At 34.7% G+C, this 22,965-nt stretch overlaps 1 pseudogene; it reads right to left on the bottom strand.

Moving 5' to 3' along the window:
* Positions 1-92: 92 nt before the first annotated feature.
* On the bottom strand, positions 93-22,600 carry LOC122136323 (annotated as a pseudogene).
* Positions 22,601-22,965: the final 365 nt, after the last annotated feature.

The raw sequence follows: 22,965 nt of genomic DNA, 5'->3' as shown, positions 1-22,965 counted from the left end.
TAATTCCAAAAACATTCAGATTTATCCACAATTAACAAATTCAAGACAATTAATAGATTATTCCTGGTGAGAAACTGAAGTAGAGGCCCATGTTTTGACATAAGACAAAATTTTATTTCAAATGTTTTTTTTTTTTACCTTTGATATTACTATGTATTTTGTAAAGGAGTTCGGAGACATGGTGTGCTAGTAAGTGATAATATACGCATAGAAATTTACGGAACATTCAAGGGTACACTTTTTTTTTTTTTGTCCTTTACTTTTTCCTGCGTCTAAATGCACTCAAACTTCCAACACACGAAGAAAATCTTCATTTCTGACAAATCGTCTCCAAACGACATGAAATGGATAAAAAGTTAATATAGTAAACCGATATTAAAAAAAAAAAAAAAAGGTCAACACAATACAAACCCTCAGAATATGGAAAATAAAACAAATACCGAGATGCTGCTTTAAATGTTAAATTCTCATCAGTTCAACTAAAAAAGAAAAAGAAATATTAAACATTATATCTGCCCCTAAACGAAGCTACACAACTCAGTTTGATGTTTGAAGAGACGTTGGGGTGAAGATATTTTTCTCTTTTACAGGGGCCGGATGTAGAAACAGATTCACTACAGCACGAGTCCGTGTGCCCGTTAAGTCCTTTATTCGTTAACACCAATGAGAAATCTAACTATCATCGTAGCAGACTAGTAAGAGTGTCAGCTTGTCCTAGAAAGTGAGACGCTCAGTGAAGCTGGCAGAAATCAGCTGGGAAAAATGGTACAACTACACGGAACACAGCAGAGGTCAGGTGACCGTGGAGCTTCCAGGCAGCTGATTGGCTGATAAGCGTGATGATGCGGCAAGGTCACGGTGAAGCCGAGAGCCAATGAAAAGAGAGAGACAGAATGAGTAAAAAACGGTCCCACGGTAGAAACTGCAGTCTTGATGAGCCACGTCTTAAACGGAGAGAAACACCCTCACGCTCATCAATATGATGAGCGACCAAGTCCGAAGCCATACATGGAAAAGTCTCTGTTTTTTTTCTTCTTTTTTGTTGTCTTTTTAATTTGTTTGTTTATTTGCAGTCCAAGTGAAAAAAAAAAACACCTTAAAAAAACAAAAACAAACAAAATAACCCCGATTTACAATAAATGTTGGAGGGGAAAATGAACTACAGAAGTTTGGATGAGAGAGACTCCGCTCCAGGGGTCCAAGGCTCCGGTCCGAGGGGGTCGTGCCGGTCTGGGCTGTCCGCAGAGACGCCTGCGCTAAAAACCCCGGTGGGCGGCTGTGGGTCGGGCAGAGGGTCGGGATGCTATGTGCTCTCGGCAGCTGGGGTCTCGCTGCTCTCACAGTTACCTGCACGAAAACAAGTCAAAGTTAACTCAACAGGCTGAGCAATGCAATCACACCTTATCAGTTAGTGGTCAACATTAGGCAGTTTTTTAATTACTCAATATTTGAGATATTAATAATACTCGTCAAATTTATAAAAAACTACATGGTAACATCTACATTAACTGGTTTTATTCAAGACGAAAAAAAATTACGTCATCAACAAAACTAGATTTGTGAGTTAAATCAGGTAGAAACAGCCCTTTAAAGTAAAAACTCATTTTGCATTAGTTAAAATGAACCAATGAGTAATACACTTTTACAGCATTTATTAATCTTTAAAATAAAACTAACTGTTCATTAAGTCACAGTGCATGTTACAACATTTGATTTGAAAAATTGTATTAGCAAATGTAGCAATGAACACTAAAGATGATAAATGGTGCATATATAAATATATATTCATTGTTAGTTCAAGTTAACTCATGTACTGTATTTAACTAAAGTTAACAAATAAAACCATATTTTAATGTGAAAGCAGTCTACAGTTTTTAGAATAAACAGTTGTTTGCATTTCATAATGCATTGTAATACTGAAACTCAGTCATAACATCATAAAATACTGATTTTAGTTTTTAGCAGTCATCAAATTATCTTTGGGATACAACTATAGTAAGTTTTAATTTTTATGTATTTTTTGTTTCTTTTCTGTTGCAGTTTTAGTATATTTTTGTGTTAGTCATGTGTTTATACTTGTAAAAAAGTATTTCAGTACATCAAGAAAATAAGAAATGTTGCCTTGGCAACCAGCTGGAACAGACCATCATGATGTCAATGTTTATAATATCTTAACTTCATGCCTTATAGTCACATTTTGCAACAAACAAAGCAATCAAGATTTGCTATTTAACATATTACTGTATATATGCCGATTAGGGTAGATATACCATGCATTCGATTTTATATAGATAATATAAAATTGAATGCATGGTATATGCATGTTTTAAACCATATTGCATGGTTTGCAATAATATATTTTACAATATAAACAATCATGCAGCAGAGTTTTGCTGTGCAGTATATATTGATTTATGATGGTGAACTGTAGAGTGAATGTATATAAAAATCTATAGAAAATGATTTAGATTTATACTTTCAGCCATTTATTGGTTATTGTGCTTGACAGAAATATTTCTGGCTCATCAATAACCATCAGAATTTCTCCACTGGTTCACTGATGTAAAATCCCGTACCGCTAGCGGTGGAGTTCCCCGTGCCGCTGCTGTTGTTAGCGGGTTGGTCATCGTCGCTGTCGTCCTCGTTTGACTGCGGGATCTCTGGTTCGGCCGGGAGGGGTGCGCTCTCGGCCTCCTGCTCCACACGACTCCGCAGGGCCAGGATCCGGTGATGCAGCGCCGCGGCCAGCTGACCCGCATCTTTAGAGCTCGCCTGAGGACACACAACTTACACCATGATACAGGGCTCCCAAAACTAATCACAACTGCAATCACTGATGAACGGCTAATGATTGAGTGAGTGACAGAAAAACAACTTTATAGAGGTTGTGCATACATACATAACTTCTAGGAGATTCAATATTTTAAAACAAATAAAGAGACCATTTCTATTCTCTTATATATTATTCTCCTACAAACGTCTGAGATTTCACCAATTTTTTTCCTTTTTTAAAACCTGTGAATAATAAATATTATATATATAAAAAAACTAATTTAAAATAAATACATTAAAAACATTTATTTTAATTATATAAATATGTATAAAATGTATATAAAATTAAATTTATTAAAACAAATATCAATTCAATTATACACATGTGTATAAAATTAAAAATATAAAATAAATACTATTTAAAAATAAAATATATATTTTATATATAATTTAATTTACATATATATAATTATATATAATTAGAATTAAATATAAAAAATTAAATAGAATTAAAACATTTAAAACTGCACAAAAACTTTAAATTAAATGAATTTTAATACAAAATAAAATAAAAATACTTTAATAAAAATTAAAATATTAATAAATTTAATAAAAATACACATTAAAAAAATTACATATATAGTATACATTTTATTTTGTGTACACACACACACACACACACATATACACATACACATATATATATATTTTTTTTTTATTATTTATACACACACACAACTTATTTTATTATTGTATTAATTTATTGGCTAAAACTTTCTGTGAGCAGTAAAACTCGATGCCAGAGTTGCTTTTTAAACTTTTGCATTATTTAACAGAAATACAACTAAAAACCTAAGCACTTCCTGTGTAAAGTGTTACAGAGGTGTCCATCCTACCGATATGAGGAAGACCTTGACGCCCTGGTCCTCAGTGTCCATGGCTGTGATACGAACGCTCTTCTCACTGGCTTTATCCACCTGCATCTGAGGCCAGAGCTTGGTGTTGAGGATCAAGCGCAGACTGCCCTGCGTGCGCATCACTAACAGACACACACAGACACAGACACATGAGGAACTACAGCACATTTCTGCTGCTCTAAAGAAGCTTGACACTCGGCGCTGCTCTTACCTAATCTCGACTGTAACGTGCCGTCATCGGTGGATGCCATGTCATTAAGTCTGAGCAGACCGCGGCCTCGTTCCACCCACGACTGAACTGGCTTATCAAACACAAACAACTTGCACTGCATCTGTGGAGAGACGCACACAAATCAGCTCATTATCAGCACATCAAAGTTTCACTGAGAGGAAAAAACTGGCCTGAAAAGATTAAAGGAATGTCCCGGGTCAGTGCAAATTAAGCTCTAGAAAACACATCTGTAGCCTGCTCCTAACTACCACAGAAACTCATTCAGACTGCATTCAGATGACTTTGTTCTGAACCCAGAACATTCTTTAAATGGTGTGTTTTTGCTGTGGTGACTGACTGCTAAACTGAACGTCATCTCACCTGTAAAACATTGCTCTCCGCCTCCTCTCCTGTACGGACCTCTACTTTCTCCAGAATGCACTTCTTGGCAGTGGCTTTGGTGTACGCGGCTGCCGACTCTTCCAGAGACTCTGTTACACTGTGATCTGACACACACACAGGGAGAAAAGCATCATTTCAACAGCTCGGGATGAACCGACTGTACCAAACATGCCTATTATGATGAATGCTTAGCTCAAAATAGTAATTATGGCATGACAACACTGATAATCCTAGAGCATCCAGTCACATAATTCATTTAATATTCAAGCCAAAACAATCAAAGTATGATTGGTTGGACACCTACTTTTCTCAGGTGTGGCCTCTTGTGATGACGGCTCAGACGCTGGAGCTGGACCGTCTTTACTGGCCTCGACTGACACCTCGCCTCCTTTTGGGGGGCTCTGAAAGAGTACGCACAAAACTCTCTTTATACACCTCTGAAAATCCACTTACCGTCTTTTTACTGTTGTGTGCTGAAATATTTTAAGAAATAGTTCACCCAAAATAAAAACCAAATAGGTGATTGTCTGTTCTTTTCCATCAGTGAGGCACAATAGACTTTTTGGAGTCACTTCCTACTTGAACTGAATGGAAAAGAGCAGCTTGGATTTTCTACTAAACTTCTTTTTGAGGTAAGACAAGATCAGGAGTAAATAATTTTTATTTTGGGGGAAATTATTCCTTCATATGCTACATTTAAGAGCTGAATAGTCTGTACAAAAAACTGAATGGGACAAAAAATCTGACCCTGGAGCACAAAAGCAGTCTTAAGTCTCTGTGGTATATTTGTAGCAATAGCCCAAAAAACATTTTATGTGTCAAAATTATTGATTTTTCTTTTATGCCAAAAATTATTAGGATATTAAGTTAAGATCATGTTCCATGAAGATATTTTGTAAATTTCCTACTGTAAACATATTAAAAATACATTTTTGATTAGTAATATGCATTGCTTAGAATTCATTTGAACAAATTTAAAGGCGATTTTCTCAGTATTTTGATTTTTTTGCTCCCTCAGATTCCAGATTTTCAAATAGTTTTGAATCTAGTCTGGTCCTAACAAATCATACATCAATGGAAAGATTATTTATTCAGCTTTCAGATGATGTATAAATCTCAATTTCAAAACAATTGACACTTAAGACTGGTTTTGTGCTCCAGGGTCACAAATGCATCGGTTGTCCAAAACCACTCATCCTTTACACTCACCAGAACTCTCTCAAACATGTTCTGGCCAAAAACAAACTTGGAGCCTTTATCTGAGCTGTTGGTGGCATTGTTGGAGCTGGAAAAGCAAACAGAAGCAGATTTACGGGATGAAGAAGCCAGGCCAGAGAGAGTGAACAGATTCGCATGGCTCTATTGAACCGTTACCTAGCGCTGCCCATGTACTGTAAGAAATAATTGGTGCCGGCAGACTGAGAATCTTGTGTGGAGTCTTTCGAGTCACTGGATGTGCTGTTTTCCTCCAACTGCTCAAGAAAAACACAGTAACAGATTTGGAGGATAAACACAAACACTCCTTGGGAACTTCTATCGTGCCAGTCTGCAGCTTCGAATAAAGAATGAGACAAATGCAGCAGTGAGTCAGCGCTGACCTTCGCTCGCTCTTTGATATTCTGCCCGAACACAAACGATGAGTCCACCGCACTATCCTTCTTCTGACTGCTGTCCTCTTTCTGTCCACCTCCATTTTCCTCTCCTTCCTTCTCCCGCTTCTGCAAAGGAACTCAAATTAATGCAGATCCGGGGACAAGTCTATGGGCTTTTAGTAAAGAAAGTATTTTTTGAGTATTATGTCGGATACATAAGGCTTTTGTGGCTCATATAGTATGAGAGTTTTATGCCAGTTTTATGAAGGTTCATCAAGACCTTTTTAAGAACAATAAAAGAAAATTTTAGAAATTTGGTGAAAAAAGGTGATTTGTTATTTTCCAGTGCGAATGTCTAATGATTCTTAAATCAAGATACATTTATGATAATAAGAAGTCTTGTTTTAGGATGCATTGACGAAAATAAAATGAGTTTGATTAAAACAAGATGAAATTTCTAACGATTCAGAAAAATCTCAGATTTTTGTTTAAGAATAAAATTAATTTTGTTCAATTTCTCAGAAAACAAGATTTCATATTGGGGCTGTCATGATTTCTTGATTCTATTCGAGTATTCGATTTTAAAAACTCCTCGATTTAATTCTGCAGGTGTCAAGTAATCAGCTAAATACTGAAAATGACATTTCATGGACGAGAATCCATGAAACACATTATTAGACCGTTTTTTTTTGTTTTGTTTTGTTTTGTTAAGGCTGCATGATGTATTAAACCTATTTTAAAATAAAGCATAATGCTCTTGTGAATTTATACATAATGTACAGAGAGTTTTGTTCAATAAAACCACACGATTACTTGTGCTTGATACTATTTCATTATAATTTCGACTCATTATTGCCTTATTGCTATTATAAATGTATTTAATGTCATTTTAAAAGCTATTTTATGCTTAAGTCTACCACAAAAAAATAATTAACTGATTACTTGATTAATCAACAGAATAATCGACAGATTACTCGACTGCCAAAAGAATCATTAGTGAAAGCCCTACTTAATATGTATTTAACATCTAAAATCTTGATTTAAGGATTTTTAGTTTTTTTTTTCACAGAGCATGCAACATTTAATGCTATGACTTTATTAATTTAAGACTTTCTGCTCTCTCAATTTTTGACTTTTTAGGCCTTCATTTGTGGAATTAAGACCAACAGAAACCCTGTATGATACAGTGAGAAGATGGAGCTTATATTTAAGGATGAAAAAACAGCTCAATTTGATTCAGAGACCCAAACTAAGCAAAAATATTACATTTGGTGCAGATGATGAGATTTATATGGCCAAAAAGTGATGAAATTTTGATGCTTGTAATGTAAATCAATGAGACACTGTATGAGACTATTTAATAAAATTATATAAATAGCAGCTGTCACTCTATATTTCCCAATAATGTCTTAGATGATATTTGCTAAGATTTGAGATTACAAATTGCTTTATAGATTTAAAAATATTTTAGTCACATACAGTAAAATCTCATAGTAAACATTTCATAAATCAATCAAAATGTCACTGTTCAACAATCATACCACATTACTGCTGCTTAAAACTAAAACAATTAACTCTCGAATTAACCTGCATTAAAGCTGGAACTAGATCAGATCGTCTGTAATTTCCTACAGTCATGTGTATTAGTCATCATCAGTTATGAATTCATAAGCACCCAGGTCATCTCATACATCAGCAATGATTACAGGTGATGCTGATGTTTACGAGATGCTCTAAACAGGAAGTAATTAGTTGTGGTTTATTTTTCAAGCGTATCCATCTCAGATGTTTGTGCCGTATGTCCTCACCGGTGATTTGTCCGAGCTCTCTGTGTTGTTCAGGAAAACGGATCGGCTCTCTGATGATGAATCTCCAAACTTCCCCACTCCATTTGTTCCACAGCTGGAGTCTGCGAGCGAAAACAACGGCATAAACTAACAGCATCACACGATTGACACACGTTTCCAGCTTGGGATAATACGGCTCTGAGTACTGAATACTAGTACTAGTGGGGGCAACCCAAACCTCTTCTAGTCGACACTAATATATCTAAAGAGCAAGGTGACTGATGGCCGATATAATGCTGATACATAGGAATAACAATGACAAATGAGAAAAAACTGCTGAAATAAAACACTTATTCCCCACAACATTCACTCAAAATGTTATGCTGACAAGATCATCTGTAGATTAAAGAAAGAAAACATTTTGTCCAATTCAATATTAGAAAAAGTAGTATACAAACAGCAACTTTTTACCATTTAAGTATTATACAAAAAAAATCTAATACAGTAATAATATTATTAATAGTAACAATGTATATTCAAAAATAGGTAAAATTAGAAGGTCTCAGAAATTATATATATATATATATATATATATATATATATATTTATGACCCTGGACCACAAAATCAGTCTCAAGTTGCTGGGGTAGCAAAAGCCAAAAATACATTGTATGGGTCAAAATTATTAGTTTTTCTTTTATGCCAAAAATCATTAGGATATTAAGTAAAGATCATGTTCCATAAAGATATTTTGCAAATTTCCTACTGTAAATACATTATAACTTAATTGTTGATTAGTAATATTGCATTGCTGAGAACTTCATTTGGACAACTTTAAAGGCGATTTTCTCAATATTTAGATTTTTTTGCACCCTCAGATTCCAGATTTTCAAATAGTATCTCAGCCAAATATTGTCCTCCTAACAAACCACACATCAATGGAAAGCTAATTTATTTATATGATGTTTTAAAATCTCAATTTTGAAAAATCAACCCTTATGACTGGTTTTGTGGTCCAGGGTCCACACACAGTCACACACACACACACACACACACACACACACACACACACACAATTTTTTTTTTTTTTTTTTTTTTTACTTTATATGTTTTTTATACAAAAAAAGAATAAAATGTGGTTCTCTACAGAACAGTCTGAGACCTCTACAGATTCTGCTGCTGTGAAAGGAAGCAGCGAGCATTATGGGAGATGTACGTACTGGTCTTGACGGATTCTGTGAGGGTTTTGGCCGGAGGCGCCTGTAAAACGGCTGGTCTGAGAACACTGCGCTGCTGTTCTTTGGGCTTCTGACTGGGAACGCCTGGAAAACAACCTACTAACGGATTGAATCAGAAACCAAACACTGCAGCATAACAGCACACACCAATCTCTGACAATCAAATAAAAAGCCTTAATTGTAATTATCATGCAATGGGATGTTCTAAAATACGGAAAAGCTTTCTAAGTTTGTGCTGCTATAGTTAACTAAAACTAATAATTAACGGTAATTAAATTAATTATACATTTAATAAAAAAAATTGTCTTCTATAATTGAAATAAAGCTAAAATAAAGTCAAATAGATATTAGATTAAATATTTAAACTAAACTGAAATTTAAAAAAAAAAAAAAAAAAAAAAAAAGACAAAAGCTCATAAATTACTAAAATGAAAAAAAAAAAAAAACTAAAAAAAAAAATATAAAAATGAATAAAATAAAATTGAGAAGAATTTTCATTTCGGTGCATCCCTAATCTTTCAAACGCACAAGATGACTTTTTAAAAAAAGTACTGAAAGAGGAAGCTTTACAGTCAGACCCATTGTGACTAATCTTTCCTGCTATAAAGAGCAGATTCATGTGCTGCATGTGTGTGTGTAGATGCAGTAAAAGGTTCAAAGCAGGAATGAGTTGATCTTACCTGCGCTTGGGGCCTGGCCATGAATGAGTGTGGGAGGTTTCAACCTGAACCCGACGGGCTTCTCTTCTGAGACACACAAACAGAAGCATAAACATGATGATGATAAACCAAACATGCCTTATGCAAGACCAGATAAGAGCTCTCAGATAAACAAACACTCAAAGTTCATCTGTAATGCATGACGCAATTCTGCCTCAAAAACTTCAGTCAAGAATTGCAACACTATGCAAGTTAAAAGCACATCTGATGCCTTCCTGTCAGAAATTGGAAAGAAAGAAAAAAAAAACAGTATAGTACCGTTTAATATTTTTTAGATGTATACAGCTTCATATTTTTACAAAACAGTAGGCAGTATGCTTTATATACACCACACAGTATACTCTAGTAATTCAAACACAGCATGTCCGTCTCTGTAGGGCTCTCACACTTTGCTTCGTATCTACAGTCTCATAACGGCCTCTGACCACTTCCTGTTAGACCTTAGGTCACCCCACAGGCCCTCTCTGACTTGTTTTAGCACATTCCTGACAGTAGCCGGTACACATTTGGGTTTAGTGCGCTTGGCTGGGGTTTGTTCTCTTTCTAAGAGAGACAAAAATAGAAAGCTGCCATCAGACGCATGCATAGCATCTGCCATTAACATTATTCTGTGCAACACGTAATCTAGAGGACGAAAGATGTGATTACTCTCAGCAAATGTGCTTTAAATGAGTTTTATTTGAGGCAGTGTTGTCACTAATGTTTAAAAACTGCATTTCTTTTTAATTTTTGCCAACGTTTAACCATTTAGCACTCGTGGCTCTCCTGGAGACTTGCATGAATTAAAGTGACAGCACATTATTTGCTGTAAATATGAAACCGAAAATGTAGTATTTACGCCATGAATAAAAGTCTACTGTTTTAGTCAACACATACGGCTTTTTGGCTAGGTTTAAAGGAACTAAGTTCTTTATGAACCGCAGGATTGCTTGTAATAAAGTTTCAAAAGCTAAAGAAAAGGCAGTAGAGCTGCCTGTTTCTGTCAATGGTAAGTTTTAATTTAGAATGTTTGTGATAACGTAAGAAAAGCATTTTAAATGTTTTGCCACTTGCTTGAGCAACTGTGCTGCTGCTACTACTGTGCAACAATTGCACAAATGTAAAAACAAAAAAGCATTGCATAATCGAAAATCTAGGTGAGATAAATATATTTTTGAAAAATGTCTAAAATATGCTCCCCTCCAACCCTTAAATTAAAAAAATCCCCTCTCACAAGAGTCGCCTAAGAGGGGAATTCATTTTCAAAAATGCAATTCAGACTAGGGCTGCACGATGTGTCGTTTAAGCATCGATATCGCGATGTACGAATCCACGATAGTCACATTGCAGGATGTGCGATGTAGGCTGTCGTAGTTGATCCGTTATTCATTAACCATACGGGCCAACTGCTCCCCGGCCCTTGACGAATGTGATTAGCGGATTAATTGCACAGCTTAACCATCATAGAGTGAAAGTTTATCATTTGCATGTGTTTTTAAGTCCTGTTAGTTTAACAGGGTGCATATAAGAACGAGCAGAGAGAGAGAGAGAGAGAGCGAGAGAGAGCGAGAGAGAGAGAGACCCGGCCGCGTGCATGCGTGCGCGCTCACCTTCACCGTCTTCAAACAACACGAGCGCTGTCTTTCTCTCTCCCTCGCTCATATTAATCAAAATCAATTGACACGATGGTGTCAAAAATAACAAAACTATCCAGTGATGAAATGTTTTCTGTGTTGTCAAATCTTGTGCGATATCCTAAACTGCCGAGATAATTACACAACACGTCTGATTCGCGAACTAATGATTCCTTTGAACCGATTCAATTTAATGAATGGTTTAAACAACTGACCTGTCCAACACTGAACTCACAAGACGTCTGAATTAGTGTATTAAAAAAAATCTTTAACACTTTACAATAATGTTCTATTTATTAAACTATTTAACTACATTATTTAACATTTACTATTACTAAACTGCACTTCTACAGCATTGTTAATTTGAACATTTAGGCTATAGCCTTCATTGTTGAAATCAAAAGTTGTACAGTATTTGTTAACATAGTTAATGCACTGTGAAGTAACATTACCAAACAATGAACAGTTGTGTTTTTATAAACTAAGATAAACAAATATTATAAATATAGTAACAAAAGTATTGCTCGTGGTAAGTTCATGTTAGTTAATATGTTAACAATTCAAACCATATCCTAAAGTTGCAAACCAAATAATTTACTCTAATTTAAATAATACTCTGATGTTTAAATCATTTAAAATGATAATGTAAGTGTGCTCACCCCATTTTTGTTTGTAAGAAAAAAATAGATTAGATTTCATATCGCAATATATATCGCAGAAAAATAAAATATCGCAATGTCATTTTTTCCCCAATATCGTGCAGCCCTAATTCAGACCCTGAATAAATATATTTTGTTTTTCAATCAATTTAATTATTACAATATATACAATTTAATACTCAAACTAAAACACACATGCATACATAAAGTGCCTCAACATAAAATTACGAAATTTCATCAATTTCATTAATGCATCCTCTTAATAGATGGAAAAATCTGATTTGATGACCAAGCAAACAATATGGCTTTATTTCGACAGGCAGGATCCAGTTTGTTTTTTTTGTCTGCATAAAAAGGAAAGAAAATCTGATTACTAACCCAGTCTAAACCACATCCACATGTGAAAAATGAAAAGTGCGGACAGTCACTCCTGAAGATCATACTTGAAAACCAAATTTGATGTGTGCAGCGTAAACAAAGCCTTAGACTGTCAAACATGAGAAAAACTGAGGACGGCCGCAGAACCCTGTAAATTACACTGAGTTACAGACGTCCTGATGGAGACTGGCGTGATGAAGCATCTAGTGACAGGCAAAATAAGCAAAAAGTATTTTTATATTTTCATTAATAATCATTGCAAACAGTTTTTAAAACTGAAAACTACTCTAAAAGCCCTCAGACTTCAGATGTTTAAATATAGGTGGGCCTACGATAGATTTAAAGATTTAGGAATTTGTATTTCTTATTTAAGCAGTCGATTACACTGAAACTTAATTTCCGATCCAAACAAAAAAGATAAAGAGTCATGAACCCAAAACAAGGCCAGTTCTGGTTTCTATTTCTATTGCACTGTGACTAGTAGCTCCACCCACTGTGAAATTTCATTGGCCCAAATCCCTCCTCCACAACTGCATATTAAAGATCTCACGCTCTGATTGGTTGATAAAATTTGGTATGGATAGAAAAATGACTTGACTTGGGACACATCATGGATGGCTAGGACACAGTGTTAAGTTTAAATCTTTATAGTCACCAGAAAGGATTGAAATGGGGGCTGGTTCTTACCTGGCTCTGAGTCTGAGTTACCAGTTGGAGACTGGCATAAACTTGAGGGCATAAAGATATTATTCTTGGGAACTGTTGCAGGAAACAAAGAAAGCACGAAAGACAGATAGGATCAGATGAGAGTGTCTAATGTTCAAATAATACTCAGAATCCACCCCCTTCAAAGTGAACAGTGCCAATCCACTGCAGAGACGAGGACCGCTGAAGACTCACCTGAATGTGACGGAGGGAACTGGGTCAGAGATGATGCGTCCTCTCTCTCTTTACCAGGAGGACAGTACTCGCCTTCATCTCGATCTGAATCTGGAGAGCATAATTCAATCAACAGATCAATCAGAAACTAAAAACTAGTGGAGCACGGAAACTCAGGCCACAGTGCAGAGAACTGAAAATGCTTGATTTAAATTAGCCTTTTGCAATGACTAATTATTCTAATAATGTTCTGACAATTTTGTGCAATTATACTTGACTTCTACCGTCAACTGACGTGACTTTAGAAATTACAAAATAAGGATGCAGAGGATGTAAAAATAAAGACATCTGGATAGGAAATCATATTACATTAATTAAGTCAATAAATGCATTATTGACTTAAAGAACAGTTGACAAAAAAATATAAAAAATACACGTTTGCTAAAAATGTCCTCACTCTCAGGCCATCCAATAAGTAGGTGAGTTTGTTTCTTCATCAGATTTGGAGAAATGTATCATTACGTCACTTGCTCAGCAGTGGATGCTCTGCAGTGAATGGGTGCCGTCAGAATGAGAGTCCAAACAGCTGATAAAAACATCACAATAATCCACAAGTAATCCACACCACTCCAGTCCATCAGTTAACATCTGGAGAAGACAAATGCTGTGTGTTTGTACTAAACAAATCCATCATTAAAGTTTTAAACCTTCACTTCAGGTCAAAATTGAGTGCATAATTCATAATAACGCTTCCTCCAGTGAAAAAGTCCATCTCCTGTTGTCTCTCACATCAAAATCCACCCACATATATATTTTCAGAGCGGTTTAGGAATGTTTCGGCTTGTAAACGGTGCTTGATTTGTGTAGATTTCTCTCATGATTCAGACAAGATGACGTTCTCACAAGAGAAAGCAATATTATGGATAGAAGATTAATTTTAAGTTAAAAACATCTTAATGCTGGATTTGTTTCAGCTTTTGTCTTCTCCAGATGTTAACTGATGGACTGGAGTGGTGTGGATTATTGTGATGTTTTTATCAGCTGTTTGGACTCTCATTCTGACGGCACCCATTCACTGCAGAGCATCAAATGGTGAGCAAGTAACATAATGCTAAGATTCTCCAAATCGCATCTACATCAGGGAAGACATGCTAGTGAATAATGTTCATTTTTGGGTGAACCATTCCTTTAAATCAGACAATGACCTCCAAGTAACTCTCAAACCGACGTCTGGATGATAAAAGCACATCTGCATCCTACAATATATTTTATGAGACGTTGTGTTAGTGTCTCACTGTCTGCATCTCATCACATATCATATACAAGTTCCCTTCCAGCAAAACATAATCACCAGTGGATGTTTACATGAAATATTAAAAACTTGAATCGTGGCATGTGCACAATGCGTTTGCTCCACGTCAATGTTTCTGTTATCGGCTGCTTTGAAGGGTTTTATTTTGAGAAGTAACAAATAGGGCATTTTAGGATATTTTCTGAGACTATTTATGATGCATAAAAAAACTCAAGCATGCATCACAATTCTAGCCACCAAAAATAAGACAAATATTGGCCAAAAAATGAACAGAAACTTTCATTTTCGAAAGAAAAAAATGCAGATTCCATCAAAAGCAGATTGCATTTGAAGCGGTTCAGGTTTAAAAGAGTGCAAAACAAGTTAACAAGTCTACAGTAAGAATAGTACAGTCAATATGCAAACGTGATTATAATTTAAATTCAATACATATTTGCATTTTATAAGACACTCCTCTGGCACACACATGGATTTGTCTGCCCTATGCATTTATACTGACAGTGAGAGTAACATTTCATGCATTATATTGTAAGGAACCGATGTGCTTTTGTTTGTTTTGGCACATCATACAACAGCTTATCAAAAAAAAAGCAAGTATCATGGGAAAATAGTTTGTGTAATGTCCACAGTTTTTAGCAGCCAATCATTTTTACTTTGATGCATCACTAGAAACAAAAAAAACTTTTCAAACTTACCGTCCCCGTCCTCCGCACTCGACCCATCTGCGGATCTCTGGAACATGCACAAACATGAATAAATTCATTTGGTCACACAGAACTGGACTATATCACAGAGCAACACACTGTATAATGGAAAACAACAGCGTAAACAGCCCCGTTCTCTGATAATGAACTGGCCATCTGAGTTGGGGAAATTACCTGCTAATGATAAAATTTGGCAGGTACAAGAAGAAACGTTCATGCCTCGCCTGAGTGTTTATTGAAAAATGTCTGTTTTGTTATTGTAATAAAACTCAAAGGTAAAATTTAATATTTCCCAGTAAGTGTCATCCATCATAACATCCTCAGGTTATTATGGGAAAGAGGTTTGTTTAGTTGGCAACTACAAATTCCAAATATCATGGCTTCTGAAAGCAGCAGTTAAAACGGCAGACATATCATTTCTAACCCACCCAAATAGAAATGCAACTGCAACCAATGGCTTGAGTTTGCAGTAGACTTCCCTTTGGACTTGAGAAAGGTGGACAGAGCGTTTTTTAAAAACTCAGTTTTTGCAAAGCTGTTTGGTGCTTCGGAGGCAGAAAAAAAAAATTACACAAATCCACTAAACCCCCCACCAGAGTCGAAATTACACAACTGCCACTAAACCTGGAGATGGACCTTACAGTCGGTTTTATCTTCTGTTGAGCACAAAAGAAGATATTTTGAAGAATGATGGAAATCAAACAGCTGATGGACGGGACATTTTACTTCCATAGTATGGAGGGGAAAAAAATGTGGAAGTCAATGGCTGCCGTCGACTGTTCGGTTAGCAACATTTTTCTGTGTTTAGCAGAAGAAAGAAACTTATACAGGTTTGGGGTGTAAATGCAGTCTATAAATGCAAGACTGTGATTCTAATGTAATGCTTCATTTCATGTTTTGTTTGTTGTTTTTGTATTATTTTTTACTACTAAACACAATAAAGCGCCAGGACAGGTGGCTAATTATTATTCTTTTATTTTTTTGTACTGAGGGGGGGGGGCAAAGAAAAGTTTCCTAAACTCAGTGAACCTTAAAACACTGTTTAGAGATGAGGATGGTCAACCAAAACACCAATAATAACTGTTTACATTTATGCAAAGTGCATTAGATTATGCAAAAGAACTTGGAAGATTGTCGTTTAATGTATGTTCTTCATTTGAAAACATTTCAATTTGATTTCAATTTACATTTTGCCTGTTTAGCAATTTTTATTGGTCTTGCTGCTGCCCAAATCATTGAATATCACTGTTCTGCATATTGCTTGCTGGACATATAAACAAACAATCAGAATGATTGTATATATACAGTAAGTTTGGAAACATTACGTATTTTTAATGTTTTTGAAAGAAGTTTTCTTCTGCTTCATCAAGCCTGCATTTATTTGATCAAAAAATACAGACAAAAAAACAGTAATATTGTGACAATATTATTACAACTTAAAATAATAGTTTTCTATTTGAATGACTACTTAAAAAAAAAAAAAAAATATTCCTCTGATACAAAGCTGAATTTCAGCATCCTTACTCCAGCCTTCAGTGTCACATGTAACATCCAGTCTATCACATGATTCATTTAGAAATCATTCTAATATTCTGATTTATTATGAGTGGTGGAAACAGGTTCTGCTGTCTAATATATTTGATGAATAAAAGTTAAAAAGAACTGCAATTTATTCCAAATAAAAAAAAATCTAAATATATATATTCTAATAATATATTTTCTTTACCTATCACTTTTTTATCATTTAACACATCCTTGCTGAATAAAACAGTATTGATTTTATTTAAAAAAAGAAAGAAAAAAAAATTACTGACCCCAAATTACTGACCAGTAGTGTATAATTGTTCTTACAAATATTTATATTTTTAAAAACATAGCTTCTTTTTTTTTTTTTTTTTACTTTTATTCATCAAAGTATCCTCTAAAAAGTTATCACATGTTCTGAAAAATATTAAGCAGCAGAACTGTTTCCAAACTTTGATAATGAAATCATCATATTAGAATGATTTTCTAAATGATCATGTGATTTAATGATCCTAAAATTCAGCTTTTGCATCACAGAAATACAATGACTAATAATTTAAGTATTAATAAATTTAAAAACAATTATTTTAAATTGTAATAATATATCACAATATTAACAATTAATTAATTAATTAATTATTATTTTTATATACTTGATGAGCAGAAGAAACTTTCTTTCAAAACATTAAAAATACAGTAATGTTTCCAAACTTTTGGTCTGTACTGGGTACGATGCCTAAACAAATGTTGTTCTCCAATTACAGTCGGGGGGAAAAATGTTTGCAAGAAATAAAGAAAACAATGGGTTTGACCATGTTTTTAATGAATTATTCCTTGAAGAATCAGAGTGAACAAACCTTCAGTGCTTTGTCCTTTCTGAAACACAAACACTGGAGGAGCTATGGCAGTGCTTCTCTGTTAAAAAAAGAAAAACAGAAAGAAAATTAGCAGGAAATATGGCTTAAATAGATACAACACCCGTATGCCTCTCCAAAATCCTACATTAAGCTGCTGTTTCAACTCAAACTTTAATTTAACTAAGCAAGAAAACAGCCCTGCTGCGATGCACTAATATTACAGCTCCGATCGATCCAAGTTTCCCCCTAAATCACACACAAATATCCAAAGTCACAAGATAATCATTCACAAAATAGGTCATTTCCTAAAATGGTTTATTTGAGGATAAGGCACGACTCAAACTGACCAAAAGCATCCAAAGCAAACGTCATATCTTAGTTTTACCATCGCGGATCAGAATGATCCATGCCTATAAGTTATTTCACACTGCGTTAAAGACAACAATCAACTGACAGCTTTGCCTTTAGATAATAAAGCAAAGAAACGGCAAGAAAAACATTGAATTAAACATGCAATGTGTAGAAAGAATAAAGAGGAATTTCCTTGTAAAATACCAGTAATTAATTGTTTTATTGAAACATTTCAAAAGTCATTAGTACAGTGGTGAGGCATTTGTGCCATGCATAAAAATACTTGTTAACAAATAATTATTAAATTACTAACACATAGCCTCCAGTAGCTTTTGGTTTAAAAAAAAAAATGTAAAAAAAAAAAATAATATATATATATATATATATAAAAAGATTTTTTTTTTAATTTGATAAAAGACTGCAATGCCCAATCATTTTTTATTTTTATTACAATTATTAATCCAAACATAAAAATTAAAATAAACAAATGAAACTTGCAACAAGTTACTAACTGTGAAATTTTACAGAAATGCTACATTAATCTAATCAATAAGTACCATATGAAAGGAAAACAATCTCTGTTATAGAGAGGAAACAAACCACAATTAGATGTAAAAGGTGTGCATTATTCCAAGTAATTGTGCTGAATGCAAAAAAAAAAAAAGGTCACCAAATGCTTAAATATTCTAATAATTTCATACGATCAACTAGCATTCATGTAGCTATGACAAGCACTAGTTTGATTCCCAGAGAATGCATGAACTAAAACAAATGTAAATATTCAATACATATCGCTTTGGATGAAAGCTTCTTCCAAATGCATAAAAAAAAAAATTCATTATTAATGTTGTGCATTGCATTGAAAAGCCCTATCAACCAGCCACTAGTTTTTAAACCTCAACCTGTAGTGTGTCCTTGCCATCACAAGCCTCTGGTAATCTGATCAAGTGGGGTTAGTAACCAGTTCCTGGCGAACCAAAACAACATTGTTGTCGAAGAAGTTATCTTATTTCTCATCTCACTGTCAAGCCAAACAATAAAACCCTAGCACTTCGTGCTCAATTTCAAAAGGCTTTAACAATGATTCGTCATGCTTCGTAAATAAACAAAGCCACGTTATTCTGGCTGACAATGTCTGGTATTTTTAGAGCTGCAGGACCTTTGACAACAACACAAACCGGGCGGCTAATAGGAGAACAATCATTCATAAGGATGAGTCAAAGCCCGTTTAAGATGATTGCAAACCACTAAAGAGTGCAATAGCACCCGTGCGTCTGTAAACAGTTGCGTTCCTTTCCCAAAAACCAATCACAGAGTCATCTGGGTGGCTCGCTAGTCAGCACTGTTAACCCGTGCACATCACTGTAATTAGGTCATGGGTGATCTCACCACTCAGGATGGCTGCTGTACTGGAGGACGTTAGAGTCCTAAAGGGGGGGGGGGGGATCATGTGTGCATGGGTTGCATTTTCACTCCGGCCAGGAGGAGGGTGCGCGGGCTTGCATTAGCACAAGCATCGGAGCCCGGTAGTATAATAACCAAGCCACAAGCCGCCAGATGCGGCTAACCACAGCCGGCTTGCCCGTGAATGAAAACACCGCCACCTGCTCGGGGACTTCCGTCTTCCGACTACAAAATCGATTCGCTTTGCTGGAATAACATCAAAAAAGTCCATGCATCCAAATCATATCGAAACTCACCACCCCACCCACCATTTGCTTTCGTTTAGTTTTAGTGTATGTTTAATTTTTAAGCATTGTACTGTCTCAATAAAGAAGGATAATTAATTAAATATCACTAACAGCACACATCACTGATCCTGACAAGATAAAGACAGACGTCTAAGCCAATAAACCACGATTAGAATAAAAAAGGCACTACATATTCTAATGTAGATGCATAATACAGAAAACCGAATACACTTTGTGCTACATATATTTTGAAATACTGAACTGTTGTTTGCTAAGATACACATGTTAATCCTTAAAGCAGTAGCATGCTCATAGAAAATCGTCATTTTTAATCCCGTGTAATGATACGCATGAATGAATTATTATTTCACGGCGCGCGCGCGGATGCGTAGCATCTGGGGGAAGCGCGTGCGTTTTTCCACCCGCTAAAAAATCAAAAAGAGAAACCACAAGAGGTCAGTCCGTTAGCTGCACTACACACACACACACACACACACACACGCACACAACACACACACACACACACACACACACACACACACACCACACACACACACACAAACACACAACACGTCTGTTAGTGCGCTGCTTATTCCCTCGAAGCTAACACAATCATCGGCTAAAACTGGAGCTAAAACAGTCACACACACTCCCGAGCGGAGCGCGGAAGCGCGCAGAGCGGGTCCACAAACACGCGTGGCGCTCTCACCGACCGCTAACGTGGGCGTGTACGGCTCATGGCGGCGGTTTATTTGCTTTATTTGACTCATTTTTGCGGATTCATAACACGGTTGCCTACCTTCGTTCGCCCAAGTCCGCCATTTTCTCTCCTAGCACACCCACAATGCCCGCGGCACTAGTTCGCTTGGGCTTCTATACTCTTTGGAGCACCGCAGCTGCACCTCGAAATACATTCACATTTGAATATAATTTTTCATTTCATTTTTACACGAACCTTGTCAAAAAATAATCTATAATGTTTATTATAACTAAAATTAATATAACTAATATTATAACGTAAATAAGGGCAAAAGAATAAATGTAATATTAACACCTAGTTCACTCTAAAATATGATTATTAGCTATTATTTATAAAATATTCCAGTAGGCCTATGTCCTGTTTCTTTCACTAACACTATTAATTATTATTATAAAAAACGACTTAATATTGCATTGCGTAAAAAATTAGGCTACATATAATATAGTTATTATAGTTATTTTTACTATTAAAACATGATTTTTTTTTTCATTTAATAAAACCTGTGTCTTGTTGCAATCCACTAACAATACTAAATTAATATTATAAAAATATTATCTTATGTTAACAATGCCTAAGTATTAATGTAATAGGTATTATAATTATTTTATTTATTGATATTATTATTATGATGACTTATTATGTTAGTAATATATTACTAGCCAACTGTTATTTTCTGTTTTATTCTATTACAGAACTATTTGTTGTGTAAAATAATTTTGATTAATTTTTATTTATATATTTTTTCGCCTTCTGCTAATTTTGTTAATTTAATAGTTTATTTTATTTTATTTATGTATGCATGTGTTTAAACAATTAATAAATAGTTTGTAGATATAAATGGAAAACTATTACTTTTCTGTATTATTTTTTTATTTCCTATTTGTTTGGTAGTAATGAAATATGACCACTAGATGGCGATGTTTTGTCAAGTTTTTCTCATGAGCTCTCTACAGACTTGATGTTTGGCCTGAACTTCACTTTGGTTTGCTACATTTTTTTAAATAGGTCTGTTTGTTTCATTTTAATTTTTAAAATTAAAGTATTTTGATATTTTATTTGATTGTTTATAGTAACTGTTAAATTTAAAGTATTTGATGTGTTTTCGTTTATATACAGTACAGGTCAAAAGTTTGGAAACATTACTATTTTTAATGTTTTGAAAAGAAGTCTCTTCTGCTCACTCCAAGCCTGCATTTATTTGATGCAAAAATACCAGAAAAAGCAGTAATATTGTGAAAATATTATTACAACTAAAAATACTTGTTTTTACATTTATTATGACTTTTAAATTATCATTTTATTTCTGTGATGCAAAAGCTGAATTTTAGGATCATTATCACATGATCCTTTAGAAATCATTCTAATATGATGGATGATCTTTATCCAAAGTTGGAAACAGTTCTGCTGCTTAATATTTTTTCAGAACACTGTGATACTTTTAGGATACTTTGATGAATAAAAAGTACAAAAAAAAAAAAAAAAAAAAAAGAAGAAGCTATGTTTTTAAAATATAAAATATTTTGTAATAGGATGCAATTATAACACTACTGGTCAGTAATCTGTTTGGGGTCAGTCATTTTTTTTTCTTTCTTTTTATTTTAAATAAAATCATATCCTTTTATTTCAGCACGGATGTGTTAAATTGATAAAAAGTTGATAGTAAGAAAATATATTTATTAGATTTTTTTTTTGTTTGAATAAAAATGCAGTTCTCTTTTAACACGATTTTATTGATCAAATATATTAGACAGCCAGAACTGTTTCCAACACTCATAATAAATCAGAATATTAGGAATGATTTTCTGAATGGGATCATGTGGTGGCTTGAGATTGTGATAGACTGGATGTTACCTTGGGACATGTGACACTGAAGGCTGGACGTAATGATGCTGAAAAATCAGCTTTGCATCACAGAGAATAAATACTTTTTTTTAAGTATATTCACATAGAAAACTATTATTTTAAGTTGTAATATATTTCACCAATATTACTGTTTTTTCTGTATTTTTTGATCAAATAAATGCAGGGCTTGATGAGCAGAAGAAAAACTTCTTTCAAAAAACATTAAAAAGAGTAATGTTTCCAACTTTTGGTCTGTACTGTATGTACATGAAACTGCACGCAGAATGCTGCAGGTGCAGTCCTGAGAAGAAGAGGGAAAACAATTAGTTCTGATTTACAACAATTGTGCTCAGGTCAGCTTACCTGTTCTGCGATGACGACGTTTTCCTCCATGGTGCACATGAACCATGACCTACCATCAACTTTGGGCTAAAACTATTAAATGGCCTGCACGTGTGCTGAATAGTATAAATAAACCGAGAAGAAAATGTCTTATAGAGTGGGATCTTCTTTTCACAATGGTTTACAAAAGAGCCTCTCGGGCAAAACCCATGGTAACCACATGCCAAAACCAGACAGCAATACAGAGACCTCCTAGAACAGGAATGGAAGAATGACAGACAAATGTCAGTAATTTAGTAACGCAAAAATAATAATAATAAGAAAAAGAAGAAGAATACCCATGGAAGTCATACTGCACGTGATTGAACCGATTTAGAGTCTTCTCTGAATGAGAAGAAGGTACATTAAACGTGCAT

The sequence above is a fragment of the Cyprinus carpio genome, chromosome B2 (assembly GCF_018340385.1).
Source record: "Cyprinus carpio isolate SPL01 chromosome B2, ASM1834038v1, whole genome shotgun sequence".
NCBI lineage: Eukaryota > Metazoa > Chordata > Actinopteri > Cypriniformes > Cyprinidae > Cyprinus > Cyprinus carpio.
This window is presented reverse-complemented; position numbering and strand designations above follow the sequence as displayed.